General features: G+C 48.2%; 1 long non-coding RNA gene across 4 annotated transcripts in view; it reads right to left on the bottom strand.

Moving 5' to 3' along the window:
- LOC307196911 overlaps positions 1–18,522 on the bottom strand; it is a 106,309-nt gene that overhangs the window by 29,970 nt on the left and 57,817 nt on the right. For all 4 annotated transcript variants that reach the window (XR_013831282.1, XR_013831283.1, XR_013831284.1 and 1 more), the window contains exon 2: positions 1,357–1,564. This is a non-coding gene — a long non-coding RNA (uncharacterized lncRNA). The remainder of the gene's footprint in view (positions 1–1,356; positions 1,565–18,522) is intronic.

Genomic DNA, 18,522 nt, shown 5'->3' with positions numbered 1-18,522 from the left:
GATGTGTGTGTGTGCTTACATCTATATTTATTTCTAGATTTCTTCTATGTATTGAAAACTGTAAAGTCACATTAACACCTCTGATTCTAATCCATTACCATGCAGTTCATTCTAGTTTTCTCTCCGTATTTGTAACTTCCTTCTTTGACGGTGAGAGATCTCACTGCCATTCTCCTCAATATATTTAACTGTTGGGTCAATGAAACAACTCTCCTATTGTAGCTGCCACCCCTATTTCCATGGACATCCTGGTCACCCCACCCTCATGCAGATAACCCCCTCAGCATGCTTGGGCTGAGAGCAATTATTATTATTGTTGTAGCTGTTGTTATGATCATCCTTGGTAGGTTGATGGGGCAGCGGAATAGATGGGGGGCTTCTCTCACTTAGGCAACCTGCTTTGATCTGGCCAAAGGAGCCCATCCTAGAGGCTCATGGGTGCCTGTGTTTTTTATATTCGTAAGATGCTTCTCCCCAGCCGCCGCTAAGAGGTCAAAGTAATGAAAACTCCTTCAAAATTACCCAACGTTCAGAAATGGACGGCTGGTTCCAAGTGCCGTGTCTTTTATTCTCTTTCGCCTCCCCCGCAGAAATCTAAGGGAGGGAAAAGTAAGTAGCAGCTGAAATGATCCCCTACTCACTTTTATGAAGAGGAAAACTGGCTGGTCTAATAGTCATGAATATTAATGCAGAGCCAATTTCACTGAATTAACATGATGATCTATAATTTTGCCTCAGAGCTTTATGGAGGCTATTTCAATGACTACGAGTGGAGTCTGGGTACTTCTCAGAGTTCACGGGTTGAGCTTAACTCTCTCACCCCCATCACTGGCTTCCATGGAGGACGGATCCCATACTCTTCCCCGACCAAATCGCTCAGCCCTTAGAGTACACATCTGTTTTTAGCATCCAGTACATATCACTGTCTTGGCAAGTGCATGAGATTCTGCACAGCTCACACCGTATCCAAGTGGCTATATTTGTTCAGTGAAGTTCTACTCTCCCTGGCCAGAGCTGAGTGGCCAAAGGGGGTGTGCCTAGCTCCACATGGGCCAATTAGATACTCTTCCCTGGGATTTTGGGAATGGGACTAGGAAGGCCCAGGGTCAAAGGGATGCTTTTGAGCGGAACTCGGGAGCTGTAGGCAGCTATCTTATCTCCTGTCATATAAACTGGGTGGCCCAAGTGCCAAGAGAGAAACAGCCTGCGTGCTGGACATCCTGAGGGCTTTCTGCCTCTCCTTCAGTCCCTCCTGGGTCCTGGCACGTCCTGCCCTGGGTCCCTTGAAACACTTCTGTATCTTTATACTGAAGTCCCCTTTTATTCATAACGTTAGATGTAGACGGCTTCTGTTACCTGCATCTAGAGAGCTCCAGCTAACGCGACTGTCAACGGCCAGGCGTCTGTTCTTATTTCTGAGACCTGGGCGGGCATTCCTGCCAATTCTCGCTGTCTACAGCAGCGCTGTCTCCACCACAAGAAAGCCCCAGCCTGGGCCATGGAATGGAGCATCAGTTGTAGCCTCCAGCTCTCAGGTTCTGTTTCTATGTATCCGTGGACAATTCTGTTAAAAGAGAAAAAAATAAAACATAAGATCAGGCTAGTGGAGAAGATCACTCAGAAGGTTTGGTGGGCTTTATGCCAAACAGGGGGTTGCCTGACATGTTATTTTTTCAGATGGTTGTTTGGGGTTCTTGCAGACACAGCTGCTGTGTGTCAGTGGCTCTCTTTGCTGTTTCCCTACGTGCCCTGTCACTCTCCATCCCCTTACCCTACTGTGTTTTTCTTAGCACTCATCACTGCCTGATATTAAAATACCTGTCAGTTCATTGTGCACTGACTGCCCCCTCAACCAGGGCAGGGACCTTGTCTATCTCGTGCAATTCTGTACCCCAGTATCTAGAACAGGGCCTGGCACATACTAGGCGACTAACAAACGTTTGCAGAATGAAGAAATGAATGAATGAACGAATTTAACCCCTCTTTGGTAAACCCCAAGCAGAGGCTCTGGCTAGTGACCAAACACATCACAGAGGTCTGAATGTTCTTTTGTTTAACCTTCTTCCCGGTACGCAAGGGCCACTCGTAAGGACAAGCTCCTTTGCCTGGGTGCAGCCAGAGAATGTGGCTTGGAACTCAGTCTTTGGATTCAGCACACTTGGGTTTGAATCCCAGCTCTGCCACACTGTGTGCCCCATGGGTAAACTACTAAACCTCTCCAAGTTGCATTTCTTCATCTTTGAATTGGGGATGATAACAGTTTCTATCTCATCAGGTTGTGCAAATTCCGTGAGCCAATGAATGTCAGTTTCTTCACCCTGTAACTGGCATATGGTATTTGCTCAATAAATGTGAGCTATTATTATAGCTCCGTTAAGAGATAGCACCCTCCACTGTTGCGCAGCACTGGTTCATTTGTTCATCAGTCCGTGAACTGATTAGTTAATTCATCAACGTGTATCAGGTATTTGTGCGCGTTAGGATCCAGGGATGTAAATAAGGTAACAAGAGGATATACCTCTCCCAAGGAGAATATGCATCATAGAAGAGAACTCTGAGACAGAGGACCAAGGTCATGGCTAGCTCTTTGGCTCTCCAGGGCCACCAACACAGGTCCTTAGGGTAGGGTTTTGAGGTAGGACCCAAAGCACTGCCAGGTGATTTAGAGAAATCTTGGAATTGAGAGACATGGGCTTGGTTCTGGTTCCAACTTGCTGTTTAAACTTGGGAAACGTAATGCACCTTGACTAACCCATTTTCCCACCTGGAAAATGTGGGTGTGGCACTAGACCAGTTGGCTTCAAGCCTAATGTACATCAGAATTGTTTGGGGGTGATATTAAAACACAGAGTACAGGGCTCTTCTCTGCAGAGAAAGATTCAGATGTTGGAAGAAATGATGTTCCAGGTTACTGATGCGGCCCTCGAAATACACTTTGAGGAACTGTGAAATAAGTGCTAATTAAAGTTTCCTCTCGGTGGTTTGGTGCTCTCAAACATAGCACAGTTGGCACCTTTAAGATTATACCTTCTGTAGAAGCTGGGAATAGGGTGTAGCCACTCGCCAGGTGTTTCCTCCTCTCTCACTCAACCTTTAACTCCCCAGGGAGCTTTCCGTGGTCTGAAGTTAGTCCAGGGCTGTGCAGACATTTCCCCACTTGGCATCTTCTGGGTGGCTGATTCTTGACGAAGGGAGATCAAATCAACAGGAAGGGCTCCCCCTCCTGCCTGAAGTTGTCCCAGCCTTTCCTTTGCGGTGAAAGAGGAAAACAGTGCTCTTGTTTCCACGCCAAGTTGCCAGGGCACTGGTTTCCATGACAGCAGAGGGGGAAATGAAAGCCAGGCTCTCACCTACAGAGGAATTAAAAGCTACCCTCTTGGAGAACAAATAATGATTCCAGGAGGAGCCTACAAACTGGAGAGTGTAGGTTTTTGTTTTTGTTTTTTTGCGGTACGCGGGCCTCTCATTGCTGTGGCCTCTCCCGTTGCGGAGCACAGGCTCCGGACGCACAGGCTCAGCGGCCATGGCTCACGGGCCCAGCCGCTCCGCGGCATGTGGGATCTTCCCGGACCGGGGCACGAACCCGTGTTCCCTGCATCGGCAGGCGGACTCTCAACCACTGCGCCACCAGGGAAGCCCGAGAGTGTAGGTTTTTGATTCATTCAGCCACATAGTGTAGGGCGCCAGGGAGGAGAAGGCATGGGGAGCAGTGAGGGAGGGGTGGTTTGTAGGGACTTTTTGGGCAGAAGGCTACATAATAATGAGAAGTAGGGACTTCCCTCATGGTCCAGTGGTTAATACTCTGCACTTCCACTGCAGGGGGCGCAGGTTCGATCCCTGGTCGGGGAACTAAGATCCCGCATACCGCGCAGCATGGCCGAGAAAAAAAGGCAAGAGCAATGATAACATTTCACACGTCCGTCACAGTTTAAAACTTGTGGCAGCCACTTTAGACCCTCAATATGTACATCCCATGGATTTTACTCAGGAGGAAATGGGGATGTCACACGGAGAAGTGATTCATACACTACCTTCATGCTGCCTCATTAGGGCTTGGGGCTTCTCATCACTTCCCTGGACTTCTCCAGCAGTGCCCAGGCACTGACTCTCCGCTCATCCAAACCTACTAGGCCCCTGTCTCATTCCCTCTCGCCACTGACAATGACACATCTAAGAAGCGAATCTTAGCTAGAGAGCGATGATGAATTGAAAAGCTATTGTCTCAGGTCAAGTTGATTCCTGGAGGCAGTACCCTAATCTAAACTGATGACTCCAAAGGCAAACTGATGACTCCAAAGGCAAACTGATGACTCCAAAGGCAAACTGATGACTCCAAAGACTGACACTTTGCCAGACCGTGGAGGAAAGAATTTTTTAATCCAGCTGCGTTTCCCCATTCTGCTTACACGAACAGCTGCTCCTATGCACATAACCTTGGAGGACTGTTTCATATATCCTCAGGACAACCCTACGAGGTAGGTACTATTATTATCCACGTCTCACAGATGAGGAACACGAGGTCCAGAGAGGCTAAGTAACTTGTCAAAGTTCACACTTCTAGGAAATGCCAGAGCTGGGATTTGAACCCAGGTTACTGACACTCCAGTTGGACATGAGCATCCAGTTCAACTGGACAAGAAACCAGGATAAACCCTTCAAGAAGCTCAGCTTGCCTGAAGCCTAAGGGCACTTCTAAGGCTCTGCTGTGATTAATTTCAAAGTGGTTTCCATAGTCAGGAGAATTTGGGATCACAGAAGCGCATCTGGAAAGAAGGGGTTAGGGTTGGGTTCACTTTGGAACAGTTACTCAGTACGAAGTGACATGCAGTTGGTTGAATCCTGAGGTAGTAAATATAGAAGCCTCAGAGTCATAGCAAAAAAGAACCCTCAGTGTCATGCTTTGCCATTCTTGGAGGACCTGAGAGCATCTTTAGACTTATCTCCTCAGACCCCAGAGGTTGGGTGGCGATGTTAGGAGGGGAAACATTTTATCTTTGCAGAGACTCCAGGAGTGTGACCTGGGGGAGAATTAGGGTCATGACATCATAAGAGGTTAGGATCTTCCAGTATCAGAGATGAATAGGACCGTAGAAATAGTCAAGTCCAACATATCCCAAAGTGTTTTTGTGTCTATCAGCATGGATATATAAGATGATTTAGGTGTTGTATTAGTCAGGATAAGCTCACTAATGCTGCAGTAACAAGCAAACCCAGAAACGCCTGTGGCTCAATGCAACAAAGTTTTATTTTTCCTACCCAAATTCTGATGAGGGTCTGTCAACCCTCCAGGGTGGTGGTCCTCCATGCAGTGGCTCAGGGACTCAGGTTGCTTTTTGTGATGCTGCCATTTCATTGTGTAGCTTCCAGGACATTCAGGCAGGGGAAGAGAGAATCAAAGGGCTGTATGTGCTGTAAAAAATGACTATAGATGCAGAATTTAAACATCTTTGCTCTAAACAAGAACTGACTTGCAGGCAGGAAGGAGGAGGGTACTCACCAGCTAGGGGGTTGGGACCACCCAGTTCCTTTTCTTAGCATATTGCAATCACAGATTTTCATTTATCCCTAAATATAACCCAAGACTACCTCCAAGATTTTCTCCGTGGTTAGCAGGGGAGAAGATGCCTTGACATTCAGAAACTGAAGATGAGGCTTCATGACATTCAGTAGGGGAGGGAACGTGGACCTTGTAGCAAACTCCTAAAAGGCCATTACTTGAAAGGGATACTGATGTTATATATTTGAAAGATGGAGCCACAGACAGAAACTCGAATGCGTGCACACACACAGATACACAAACACACTGAGGCAAAGACAGCCAATTCACACATACATTCAAGCACACACAGGCACACTCACACCCACAACGACACACTGACACTCGCCTCCTCTCTGTGTGATTAATCTTCCCAAGCCTGGGAGGAGAGGACCTCTTTCCTGAGGTCACGGGGGCAGTGAACTAGGTCTGGAGTGTATAAATCTGGGGTTGGCAGAAGAATGAGCTAAACCACCCCCATCTCTCTCCCGCTGCTGTCCCGTAAATCTCTCCCGGCCCCTGCCCCGCCCTCCCGGCAACAATCCTCATTGCCGCCTCTCCCCACCTCTCCCAGGCTTATTAGATTTAGGTGCTGCAGTGGTTTGCCTGACAGGGGCGAATTTACCATCCCTGGAGCCTGCAGAATCGATATTGCTTTCTCCTTGCTTGAGGAACAAAGTGGGATATTGGGGCATCAGCCACGCTTGGTTTGACCTGGGTCCCTGCTCTTTGCAGAGGAAAGGGAAGAGGTTTCTGACACAGGGCAGAAGGGCCCTCTCCCCAGCTCACTGTGATATGGCCACCTGTGGACCCCAGGACCCAAGGCCCTGGGGTCAAAAAAATTAAGGCAGAAACAAGCTGGGAGACTTCTTGGAGACATCACTCAGCCCGTGGCCTCCCCAGCGCCAGGACATATCCTGGGAAGTGGGTGAAAGCACCGACTCTGCGCACTCAGCCTGCCTGCGTCTGAATCTCAGCTCACCTGCTGAGCAGCTCTGGGACCTTGGGCTAGTTACGGAAGCACTTGGAGCCCCGGTGTCCCCATCTGTAAAATGGGGGTGACAATGGTACATCCCTTACAGCGCAGTCATGGGTATGTGACACGCTTAAAGCATTTTAGTACAGGGCCAGACCCTGGGAGACAGAAGTCTGTAAGTGTTGGCCATTTTTCTCAGACTTATAATGGCATGTTATGACAGTCAGGTAAAAGCCACAAACCCAACTCAGAGAGAAGCATTCACAATGATGCTAGAATTTTCCAAGAGACAATGGCTGCTGGGTCCCCCCACCCATCTCATTAGAAGCCTTGACTGTACCAAATATGCCAGGACCAGACTCACTGGGGGCCCAAGTCAAGTGACAAACAACACCCCCTGGGGTCGATGTCGATGGAGGGGTGGGACCAGCGTCAGGGCCTGCTGGCTCGTTTGGTTAACTGACTCTTGCTTGGGTGTTTGGTGCTGGGCACGGACGTTAGTTACCACGTGGAGCACACATGGGTCTCCCTTTCTCTCTCTTCCTCCCACCAACTCCCAGTCTTTCCTTCCTTTCCTCTCAGATCTTTACTGAGCACCTACTAACTACTGGGTGCTTGGACAAAACAGGCCCAGTAGTGTTTATATGGTACTCTGGGAAGACAGACCATCAACAAATAAACATACAGGTGAACAAGGTAATTGCACGTGGTGAGAAGTTCTTTGAGAGAGCAACCCAGCTGATAAGATGGGGGTGACTGGGAGGGATTTGACATGAATCACGGAGGGCCTCTTGGAGGAGGTGACATCTGAGTTGAGACCTGAAGGGGAGAAAGACCGGCTGTGCAGACACCTGGGGGGCTGGGAATTCCAGGGAAAGAGAAGAACAAGTGCAAAAGCCCTGGGGTGGGGTGGAGAGCTGGGGGTTTCCTGCAAGAGGAAGAAGCACGGGGTGAGTGAGGGGAGTACTGCAGGAGAGAGGTCCAGGGTGCACAGATCGCATCCTGCCCTGCAGACCAGGGTGAGAAATGAGGGTTTTATTTTAAGTGCGGCCAGAAGTCATTCACTGGAGGCTCCAAGCCGGGGACAGACACATGATCCAATTTATATTTTAAACAGAGGACTCTGGCTGCCGTGTGTCACTGACTGGCCTGGGGAGGAGCGAGGGTGGAAGCTGGGACAGAGGGAGGAGGTGGCTGCAGAATTCCCGGTGCCTTGGCCCCAGGTGGCCTCAGTCGAAAGGAAGAGCTGGACTCCCAATGTATCATGAAGGAAGAGCCAATGAAACTTGCTGACAGGTTGATTGGATTGGGGTAAGGGGGACAGATTTGAACTTGTCTGTCTTCATTTAGGCCCAGTTCTATTTTAATATTAGCCTTTCTATCATGATTAATATTATCATGCCTCAGATTCCTGAGAGGGCGGGAGGAACGGACCGTAATGGAGACTCGAGGGAACTGATGTCAGAGGTCTGGGCTGTAGTCCTGTCTCTGCTATGACTTGTTAAGGGATACTGGCTGAATCACGACCCCTCCCCGCCTTGGCCCCCGTGTCTTCCCTGTGAAATACGCAGGATCATAGTGTCGAGCAGAGGGAGGCTTCGGGGATAACTTGAGTTCAGGTACCATGAACTTCTGGAGTGTGGAAAGCAGTGAGATAGATGTGCGTGTGGTGAGACTGTAGCAGGAAGTCCGCATCTCTTTGCTGGCCGGCCCTTCTCTTCCCTCTCTTTTCTCACTGTAGTTCTGAGGACCCTTTTCTCCCCTGTCAGCTGACACCAAAGTGGAGTGACAGGTGGAAGCATGTGGATGCTTCCTGCCCATCCCCAGGCTCAGAGAATGTGTGGGGACACTGGGGAGAAGGAGAGGATGTTCTGAGAGCCTTCCTGAGCAGAAGGGCCTGTGAGGAGGCCACTGGAAGGGAGGAGGGCTTCCACCGTGATGACCAGGGAGAAGAGGCCAGGGGCTGAGTGGTGAGCAGTCCTGGTAGGGGGGACTGACCTTCTGACACATCCTTTGGGAATAATTTGCCATACAATTATTCTGGCAACTCTCCAGCCCCCTAAAGAGAGGGCAGGGAGCTTGGAAACCTTGTGGGGAGAGGGAGAGAATGGTAATCTTGTTCCCTGACTAGGGGCAACTGACCAGAGCCCCCAGGAAATTTCCCATGAGCTGGGGCATCGAGGGCCCCTGTCACTGTGAGACGTGTACACTTGGGACTCAGCAGTCCCACCTGGGGAACCTCTTTTTAGACATCCATGAAATCATGATTATGTCCAAGGATGTTTAATGAATCTTCTCCTCATCTGGAGACATCCTAACTGCCCAACCATCTAGACTTGTCCAATAAACAATATCACATCAAAAAAAAAAAAAAAATCACATCCACACTAGGGAATACTATGCAGCTGTGAAAAAGGATAAGGTCAATCTCTGCATCACCCTGATGGAACATCCTTAATACATAATGAAGTGAAAAAAGGCGAGTTGTAGAATCATGTGTATAGTATGATTCTTTTTTGTAAGTAAAACAGGCACAGAGAAGGGAACTCTACAATAATCTGTTAACGTTGACAACGTCACAGGGGTGCGCTTGGAGAATGGAGTGGGGGAGATTATTGACTTTTTCTTTAAATTTCTAGCACATGACAACGAGCAGGTGTTACTTTCACAATTACAAAACTGAATGTGTGTTCTCGAAAGTTCAAGATGTTCTCAGATTCGTTAAAGTTCCAAGGAATTTTGAATCTGAACCCCGGTCCCTGGTAGGTATTTGGAAAACATACTGGATGCAAGATTGAAAGATGCGTGAAACTTTTAGCTCAATATCTCCTTTCTTGGACGGTCTGTAAAAGTTTAATGAAACAGGAACCTTGATACAGTCAGTAATTAATGGAGACCTCACCGTTGGAGGTTCGTATTGAACATAAAACAGTCTCACTGAGGCAGGAGATGGATGGGCCCCAGGGTGAGCAGCTGCAGTTGGTTCTCTGTGGACCGATACTCCAAGATGAAGATAGGAGGGGAGGCTGTGCCCTGCCCAGATAAGAGGCCACATGTTCCTCATTCATGAAGTCAAGAAGCCCTTCCTGACTAAAAAGCTCCTTGGAGGTCAAAAGGGGAGTGATGTCAAACTACCCATAGGCCTCTTCACTGGAATCCATCTTGGCTAAGAGATGCACATGTACACATGGGAGGATCCTGAGATAAACCAAATACGGACTCAGAACCAGGCAAATCAAAATGACTGGCCAAAGGAAGCCCAGAAGAAATTCCCCGTGAAAGTGATTTAAACTACCTGAGGGCGTGACTCTCTGAGCCCACACGTGTGCCCACACGTACTGTACTCTTTCGCCTCCTAATAAACACTTCACTTGTTTCACTACTTTCTGTCTTCGTGGGAATTCTCTCCTGCAAAGCCGAAGGGCCAGGGCCTTGTCACTGCCCACTGGTCTAGTGGTTAGGATTCAGCACTTTCACCACCTCAATCTCTGGCCGGGAGCCGAAACCCTGCTTCAAGCCGCTGCAGGCCGAGGCCACCCGAGCTCATCAACACCCAACATGTTAACATCCTCCTGCTCCAGCTGGTCCAGGTCAAGGCTAGCTGACAGCCTGGAGATAAGTGGTCATCGAGTGTCCTCCCGTGACCACTCTCCGCCCCCCCGGTTGACAATTCCGCTGCTATAGTGAGAGCGCGATGGGCGAGCAAGTGCTTTGGGTGATGCTGTAACGTCCAGCTCTGGCAGCGGTGATGGGCGAGAGTGATGTTACTACCAGATGGAGCTGCTGCAACTTGGGCAGAGCTGTTCACTACGGACAAACCCTCTTACAAAATAAGTTTCCTTCTCCTTCAGCAAATAGGTTGTTCGTTGGTCTGTTCATGAGCTCTGATGTCACCTCCAGAATAACTGTCAGGTGTTGAGAGGTGGGGGTGGGTGGAGGGGTGTGGATGCATGGGGGCGCTTCCCTCTTCCCACCTCTTGTCTGGCCACCTCCTTCCCTCTGTCGGAGCCAAGGGCCCTCATTCGCTACTGGGATTCCACACTGGTCCAGACTTCGCCCATCACCTGCCCTACCTGTCTGTGTCTGCCCAAGCCGGGGAGGACACCCTCCCCCAAAACAACAATTCATTTTTGGACTCCCTTGTTCATGTTTCCATTTCACAGGTGATGAGAGATCAGTAATGCTGTTCGTCCTAAAGTATTCTAACAGGAGCCTCCGTGAACACAATGTTGAATCAAATGAGTGACTCGAATGGAGAGATTTCAGGGATTCTGATAAAGCAAGCGATAGAAGAACTTAGGGCTAGGTAGCAAGTACTGGTTGTTAAATAATGTTTCCCCCCCATTTATAAAAGGTTGTGTGTGCTCAATGCATAACGCTTGGAAAACACAGAAGGGCAAAAAGAAAATTAAATACAAAATTCCTCTATAATTTCTCCAGTCAAAAATTACACTAACAACACACACACACACACACACACACACACACACACACACACACACACACACACACACACACACACACCCCTACGTATATATTTACCCAAAATACTGGACTTTGCATATTCTTCTGTTCTTTTCATGTGGGCATTGGCCCACAACTATATTCTTTCAAACTTTTTTTTCCCCAAATGGAACTATTTTAAACAACACAAAATGTAAAAAAATAAAGATCTGCTATTACCCCAATCCTCTGGGTAACCATTATCACTTAAAAAAAAAAATCTTCTTTAGGCTTTCTTCTATGCACATGTGCACTAGAGTGTGATACTTATAGAGTTTTGGCTTCTTTTTGCTGCCCTCACTTCCTCAGCACCTATAGGAATGTCTGGCATGTAGTAGGTGCTCAGTAAATATTGTTGAATTAATGAAAAATATAAATGCATACTTAATAGTGTTCCTGGAGTAGAATCAACTCCCACATTTCTAAAAATCAAAGCTTGGAAAACCTTCACTTAATACATTATATGCATTTCCTGCTTTCCGGGAAGGAGCCTGGAGTTTACCTTTGAGAAAGACCACCTCGACTCTGGGTGTGAGCAGTTGGTGAGCAGAAAAGAAAAATACCTGTCTGTCGTCCTTGGGGAGACGCTAAAAGCCCAAATGTTGAAGCTGCGGACGGGACTGTTAACTATTTTGAAGAGGATTCAAAGCCAGCTGTGTGTGTTAGCAGAATGTACCTGGCAGGCTGGGTACATTCTCCAAACTTGAGAGTTGGGCTGCTCCAGTGTGCCTGTTTGCTCTTGATAGATGGGGTGTGTTTTCTTATCCAGACATCTGCTCCCCAAGAGCTGGGGATTGAGGGCCAGATGACTGAAGTATGCTTCTAACTCACCCAGGAGCTTTAAAAAATGTAGATTCCCAGGCTCACTCTGTGCAATAGCTATCTACTGCTGCATAACAAATGACCCCCCAAACCTAATGGCTTAAAACAACAACAATGAATTTTTGCCTCACATAGTTTTGAGGGTCAGGAACTAGGGAGTGTCTTAGCTGGTTGGTTCTGGCTTGGGGGCTCACATGAGGTTGCATCAAGGTGTGGGTCAGAGCTTGGCCAGGGCTGGAGGACGCATCTCCAAGGTGGCTCTCCATGGCTGTCAAGTCTCTGCTGGCTCTTGGCAGAACTCAGTTTCTCGGCATGTGGAAGCCTCCACAAGGCTGCTTGAGCATCCTTGTGATGTGGCAGCCGACTTCCCCCCAGAACAATTGATCCAAGAGACAGCAAGGCAGAAGATGCAATGTCTTTTATGACCTCACCTCAGAAGTAACTCCATTACTTCCACCATAGCCTACTGGTTACACAGATGTTATGGACTGAATGATTACATCCCCCCAAATTCATATATTGAAACCCTAATCCCCAATGTGATGGTATTAGGAGGTGGGGTCTTTGGGAGGTGATTAGGACATGAGGGTGTAGCCCTCATGAATGGGATCAGTGCCCTTATAAGAGAGACCCCAGAGAGCTCCCTCACTCCTTTCTGCCAGATGAGAACACAGCAAAAAGATAGCGGTCTGTGATCCAAGAAGTGAGCCCTGACACCTTGATCTTGGAGTTCCCAGCCTCTGGAACCGTGAGAAACAAGTGTTTGCTGTTTATATCACCCAACCTATGGTATTTTTGTAATAGCAGCCTGAGCTGACTAAGATAAAAGGTCAGGCCTATTCAAGGTGGAAGGGGGCTACACACAAGGATGTGAATACCAGGGATTCACTGGGAGGCAGGAATCATAGGGGACCATCTTGGAGGCTGCATGTCACAGCCTAAGAGAGTGTGATTTCCCAGGTGTGCGGGGTAGAGCTCAGGGGTCACCTTTTTCAAGGGGCATCAGTTGTGCATGCCTGCCCGGCGTACATTTCCCCTCTTCTGGCAACACCACTCTGAGTTATCATGGGGAGTCATCTCTGCTCTGAATCAGTGGGGTCTGGACTAGCCCCATTCCAGGTTCCTGGATAGGCAATGGCAGGCCTGGCCATTCGGAGCACTTATTGCATCCCCCAGCACAATGAGTGGTTCAGGTAAAGCCTGTGACCCCAGAACTGGTCCAATCAGAGTGAATTCCAGGACTTCTAAGAGAGTTACTGACACAGAGGCATTCTTTTCCTTCTTGGGTCCCTAGCTGGTGGGATTGTAAGCAAGGAGCTTCTGTCAGTCATTTGGTTATGCTGGGGTAAACACCCCCCTAAGGTCACAAATAGAAAAGAACCACGTCTTGATGCTGTCTTGTAAGTACCTGGGGATCAAGCCACGCTTGAACTTCCAAGTTATACCAGACAGTAAATTCCCCTTTAAGCTTAATCACTTTGAGTTGGTTTTCTGACACTTGCAGTCTTGCAACAATGTAGCAACTGAGGTGAAACCACTTTGAAATGCCGGAAGTCCCCAATGGATGCAAATTATCTGTGTAAATTTTCACGCATTTGATACCTCTGATGGGGATAAGGCAAGGTGATATCTTCCTGGAGCACTCTCCCATTCCCTTGGGAAAACAAATTATTTTCTTTGTTTTGAGAAGCCAGGCATCTGGCCACTCTCAGAGAAATAATACAACTCTATTTCGCAAAGTGGGGTCGTGTCTTTAGAATGGCATATGTATCTGCTCTGTTGAGCCTAATATGTATTGAGCACTTACTGTATACCAGATACTCCCCTCTACAGAAATTAACTTGTTTCCAATTCTTAGAAAAAAACAACCAAATCCTGAATGAACAGAATTTATAGTTTTGGCTTTTTCTTCCATCGTTTTCCTGCTAGATCATTGGCTCTTGCTACTAGCTTGTATTAGAATTTGGTATGAGATGATAGTGGACTTAGCACAAAATTTTATGAGGCAGGATAATTCATTGAGATATTAATTTGTTTTGTTTTGCTACAGGAAAAGAATCATGAGAGTAATTTGTAAATTCTCCTCTGTGCCGGAAACTGTTAGGAAAGGGGGAAAGAGAACGGACACTAGGTAGGCAGACGTGCAATTTCCACTACTATTAGGGCTCAGTAGAGGTTTGTTTCCTTCTCTCTCTCCTCTTCTGTCTTGTTAGACATTGTGACAAAGTGGAAGAGCGGTCGTCTGCAGGCAGAACTGGCCCAGAGAGAGTCAAAACCTACTCCGTAGCCAATGACCTCCATACAAAGTCTGTGAATCCACACCAGGCAGAGGGACTGGGTTGATGAGAGCTTTCAGGGATGCTGTAGGAGAGTGCAGGGCTCTGATGCCGTTGCCTATCACAGACCGTCACCACTTATAGGTCAAGGATGGGCAGCTCAGATGATGCTGGCAGCCCATTCCAAGAAGGCACTCGTTATCTCAGGGAGGAAACTCAGTCCATTCTGTTTGTCCTTCAGCCGGCGGCTCTTGGCTGAGGTCTCAAAAAGGGAGAGAAGGAGATGAGTGACTCCGAGGTGTGGGGAAAAGGCAGAAGCAGTGAGAGTGGGAGGGAGGTTCCTCAACACCAGAAAGGGGTTGGTTGGAGCTCTGTAGGTACCGTGATGCTACACGGGATCCTGGGGAGATGGCTGGAGCCCCACTGGAGGTCAGGATGGGGAGGTGTGGAATGGCTGCGGTACACTGAAGGAAGATGGACCCCCGACGTTGGGGCTCTCAGTTCCTATAGCCAAGCTTAAACGATTCTGTAAGAGTCGGATAATAGCCCATCAGGGACACGTAGGGGACTGAAGACCAGAGGCCCATCCTTTGTTTCCTGAGCCCTGTGTTAAGCCTCTCAGATTCCAGTGTGACCTTTTGAGGTGGAAGAACCACCCCAAAATATGGAGACTGAATTTCTTATCCACTCCACAGAATGGGGCTCAGAGTGGATTAAAAACATGAGCGTGACATTCACTGTATACTTGCTTTTGCAGGCTGCGTCTTGTAAACATAGCTATCATTTGCTGAATGTTTACTAGTGCCAGGCACTGTACTGAATATTTCAATTTACGGCATTGTCTTTACCCCTCAAAGCAACCCCAGGGTATTCGATACTATTGCATTTTATCAGTGAGGAAACCGAGTCTCAGAGAGGTTAGGTTGCTTGCTATAGCAAATGTTGCTGGTGCCCCTCTACATACCCTGGTCTTCCAACCCCAGCATGGGCAGCTGTTTGCCTGAAGGCTCTCACTGGACCACCGGCGTCCCCAGGCACAGCAGGCCAGAAGTGCCAGGGAGTTAATGCCCCTGGGGGGCAGCCCTCGAAGAATGACCTATAGGAGTTGCCATCTTTCTGCTTGGATGAGCTACCTTGGTGACTTCCTTGATACACACCCTGCGTGGGCTCCTTTTCTTCCCCAACCCCCTGCTGGCGCCTCACAAGGCCATCTCCCAAATCAGCTACTTGCACTTGAACCCTTGTCTCGGACTAAGTTGCCGTGGGATCCCAGACAGAGACACTTGCCCACAACAGGTAGTAGATTGAGGAGCTGGGCTTTGAGCCCTGGCCTGCCTCTCTCTCTGATGCCTGTGCACTTAGCTGCAGCTCTAAGCTTTCTTCTAAGCTTGATATACCAGCATTTCGGGCGTCTGCAAGGATGCCATGAAGTTCAAGTTCTCTGCCGCTTGACAAGCTTGAAGGCACTGATCTTACTGGACGTGTGCGTGTAAGGCGAGCATTGACTATGCAGACCCGTCTTCTTTGCAGTAGAAATGGCAAGGGAGAGCGGCTTCCACAGGTGCATCCCAGTGTGGAGTTCTTCCACTCTTTGCGGGGAAGGAGGAGGGAGGACTCTGTTGCTCTAAGGAAGCGCCTGGGTGCTAACGCTGACTCTAGTTAGCATGCTAGCATGCTGCCCGAGTACATCTTCTGCAGGCCAGCCATCTCTCAGCGGGGCGATAAAGTAATTTAACTAGGGCTGTCTTCCAGGCTGGAGCTCCTGGAGATTGCTCCTCATTTATCACAGAGGAACAATCGGAATCCGCAGCCCCTGGGCTGCCAGCACCATCGAGGCTGCACACCGTTGACCTTTGAATGGTGAAGTTCTGCGACGGGAAATGGAGTTGGAGCCCTTACGCTCCAGCAGCCGTGAAAGCTCTTCACAACCCGGTTCTCTGTCTGATGTGAATTCACAGGCTTCTGTGTTTAGTCATGGGCAATGGGGTGAGGGTTGATGGACCCTGGGAGGACTCTCCTGCCTACAGATGCTTGCTCTGCTGGTTTGTCGTGATGTCTCTCAACAGAGGAGGGATTGGTGGGGGGGGAATAAAAAGAATACTTTTTTGAGTACTACTGCGATGTTAATTGTGTTTGCTTATATGCAGGGGTCTGCAATTTTTTTTTTTTTAAGGGGCCTGATAGTAAATATTTTAGGCTTTGCAGGTGATTGCAAATATTTTAGGCCCTGTGGCAACTGCTCAACCCTGCTGTTGTAACACAAAAGCAGTCAGACAATAGGTAGATCAATGATTGTGGGTGTGTTCCAATAAAACTTTATTTACAAAAACAGGCAGTGGGCTGGATTTGGCAAGCCAGCTGACCTTGGCCTACAACATTCCTTTTCTCTTACCCTCTTTCCTACAGGGCCTGATTTTCGCTCTACCTCCCTTGTGTTTCTGAGAGACTGACTCCACCTCCAACCATCGGGGGTGGATTTTGATTGGCTTCAGCTGATTAACCCATTTCATTTTCCTGGACACTGGCTGATTCCAGGGTGGGCATGTGACCTCAGTCAGTCCCATCAAAGTGAATGTCAGGACTCTTGCTTGTAATGTTGGGAGGAAGGCATTCTTCCTTTGTGGATTGTGTGGGTTTCAAACATGAGGGCTGGAACTGCTGCAACTATTCTGCTTTTATGAGGAAAGCCTTTTGTAGATGATGTCAACGAAGGACTAAGAGAATTAGAAATGAAGAGTGGGCCCTGAGACTTTCCAGTTATATATTACTTGGATAAGATGCCAGTTTGAGACGAGTTTTATGTATTGGCAGCAGTAAGGATCTTAACGGGCTTTCATGTGGCTAACCATTGTGCTTTACAGATACCACCTAATAGTTGTCTATGCAGAAGGCCTTCTAATCCCTATTTAGCAGATGTTGAAACTAAGACATAAACAGACTAAGTGGCTCTCGAGTCATGCAGTATAGACACCATCATGCATGACCCTCTGGGACCCCTTTTCTATTCCTTTATTTAGCACCAGACCTTGCCCCTCTGACAACTGTGGCTGATGGCTCTTGAGAGGGGCATGTGATGCAAGCTGAGCCCATCAGAATCCTTCCCTGGGAATTTTTCTCCCTGGAGCTGGAGGAAAAGAGCCCTTTCTTCTCTGGTTGTGTAACTCTCCTTTCTAGAAACTTCTTTCCCACCCATTTCCGTAAGATTGTGGAGGGAGCAACCATGTTACTACATGACTCTATCTCTGATCCTAGTTGATGAAACTTGATGAAAGCTTGACCCAAGAAGGACTAGTCAGTGCTGTGGTTGTTTAAATATATATCTACAAGTTCTTTGACATCCCTTATTTCAAAAGGTGAAAAATTTCCCTCCCCATGAGTGTGGGCTGGACTTGGTGCCCTGCTGTTAATGAACAGAATGATGGTACGTGACTTCTGAGACTGATCATAAAAAGGATAGTTTCTGCTTGATGTTCTCTGTCTTGCATCACTCACTTCCGGAGAAGCTGACAGCCATGTTGTGAGGACACCCAAGCAGCCCATAGAGAGGCCCATGTGGTGAGGAGCTGCAACACCCAGCATGAACTTGCCAGCCATTAGAGTGGACTATTTTGGAAATGGATTCTCCAGCCCCAGTCAAGCTTGGAGATAATTTCTGGCATACGAGAAACCCTGAGCCATCACCACCCAGCTAAGCTGCCCCTGGATCCCTGACCCACAGAAACTATGTGAGATAATAAATGTTGTTGTTGTATCAAGCCACTCAGTTAGAGGATAACTTGTTACGCAGCAGTAGATAACTGATATAAGACCCTTCACTGAGACTTTTGGGCTTGGGATTGAGAGTCAGGCCAAGTGGATTTGGAATCTGTTGACAGCCATATTTACCATCATAAAGATCAGGGTTTGGGCTTCCCTGGTGGCGCAGTGGTTGAGAGTCCGCCTGCCGATGCAGGGGACACAGGTTCGTGCCCTGGTCCGGGAAGATCCCACATGCCGCGGAGCGGCTGGGCCCGTGAGCCATGGCCGCTGAGCCTGTGCATCCGGAGCCTGTGCTCCGCAACGGGAGAGGCCACAACAGTGAGAGGCCCGCGTACAGCAAAAAAAAAAAAAAAAAAAAAATCAGTGTTTGAAGAAGCCAATTATCAGAGCAAGAGAGTGAGATGAGAGAGAGTGAGAAACAGAAGAGAATGAGCAGAGAGATGGGCCGTGGTCCACGTGTGTTGTTTCTTCTTACCTAGCATCCCTTCCACCTCTTTTAGGGATAACACCCTGATTTTCCTTGGCAAGAACCACCTGTTTCCCACTCTTAGTTCACGTGGGCTGGGTAGAGCTGATTCCACACTCTGTTTCCAGGGTGAGAGTCTAACTTATATAGTTTTTGTACCTACATGAAGGAGTTTCTGAAGCCA

This window comes from Stenella coeruleoalba (genome assembly GCF_951394435.1).
Source record: "Stenella coeruleoalba genome assembly, chromosome: 14".
In the NCBI taxonomy this organism is placed as follows: Eukaryota; Metazoa; Chordata; class Mammalia; order Artiodactyla; family Delphinidae; genus Stenella; species Stenella coeruleoalba.
This window is presented reverse-complemented; position numbering and strand designations above follow the sequence as displayed.